This window comes from Myotis davidii, unplaced genomic scaffold (genome assembly GCF_000327345.1).
Source record: "Myotis davidii unplaced genomic scaffold, ASM32734v1 scaffold181, whole genome shotgun sequence".
NCBI classification, from domain to species: Eukaryota; Metazoa; Chordata; class Mammalia; order Chiroptera; family Vespertilionidae; genus Myotis; species Myotis davidii.
Genome location: NW_006291504.1, coordinates 1,301,677 through 1,302,753, shown reverse-complemented (window position 1 = coordinate 1,302,753; position 1,077 = coordinate 1,301,677). Strand labels below are relative to the sequence as shown.

At 49.4% G+C, this 1,077-nt stretch overlaps 1 long non-coding RNA gene across 1 annotated transcript in view; it reads right to left on the bottom strand.

The window, feature by feature from the left end:
- The window catches only part of LOC107183250, a 1,956-nt gene extending 1,324 nt beyond the window's left edge, over positions 1-632 (bottom strand). The window contains exon 1 of the long non-coding RNA XR_001514041.1: positions 373-632. This is a non-coding gene — a long non-coding RNA (uncharacterized LOC107183250). The remainder of the gene's footprint in view (positions 1-372) is intronic.
- Positions 633-1,077: the final 445 nt, after the last annotated feature.

Here is a 1,077-nt window from a genome sequence, read left to right as displayed (position 1 = left end):
CTCTACCTCGCCGCTGCCGCCACCACAACCACCTCCACCACCACCACCACCACCATCACTATCACCTCCATCACCACCACCATCACCACCGCCACCATCACTACCACCTCCACCTCCACCACCAGCGGCAGCTCACAGCCACCACCACCTCTACCTCCGCCGCTGCCGCCACCACAACCACCACCACCAACACCACTACCACCACCACCACCAGCTTACAGCCACCAGGCAAAGGGCTGTAATGGTGGCTTTGTTCTTTTATCAAAGAGGCGTTGCCTTATTATAATTCAGAGTGGTTTCCAGAAGCCTAGTGCACCACCCAGAGAGTAATATAAAAATAATCTAAAAACAGCAAGGAACCCAGTGCTTGACCTAGCTTCCCATTCGTCAGTGCGGTGCATCTGATGAGACCTTCTCCAAGGCCCCCGAAATCCTTTCACTGAACCCCCGTCCCGCCCCCAGCCCCGTGGATCCAGGTCTTCCCCAGTTGGTATAGCAGCACATTTCCTTGATTAGGATCCAGGCGGCCTCTGCTTCGGCTGGGAGCTGTACTCCGCTGACATTTAAGGCAGGAATTCCCTGGGAAAACAGTCAAGAGATTCTTTTGGTGCTGCTGGCAGGGCCCCAAAGGGTTTAGGGTTCCCCTCTCTAGGCAAATGGGAAGGGAGCGAGGGAGGGAGGGGAGAGAAACAGAAGGACTTTATTGAGTGACTGTATTTCATCTGGAGCTTGCACAAAAAAAGCAGAAATGTGGTGAGATGACTGGATACGTTTCTTACCCTTATCTCTTACCCAGCTACCATGACGGTCCAGACTGGGCTGGGTGTTTTAAAGGCTGCTGAGACATCCATAGTAAAAAAAAGAAAGAAGAAAGAACATCTGTAATACTTTCAACAATAAAGATAATGAAAATAAATCAGTTCTCAGGGCAGCAAAGAACTTTGGGATGGATCTAAGGGGTTGGGCCAAAATGTTTGCAATGGTCAATAATCAAAGTATAATCCGTAGTAGCAATCATTCCAAAATTGAACTTAAATTTGAACACTTGAAATTTGAACACTTCCCATCAAGGGAAGG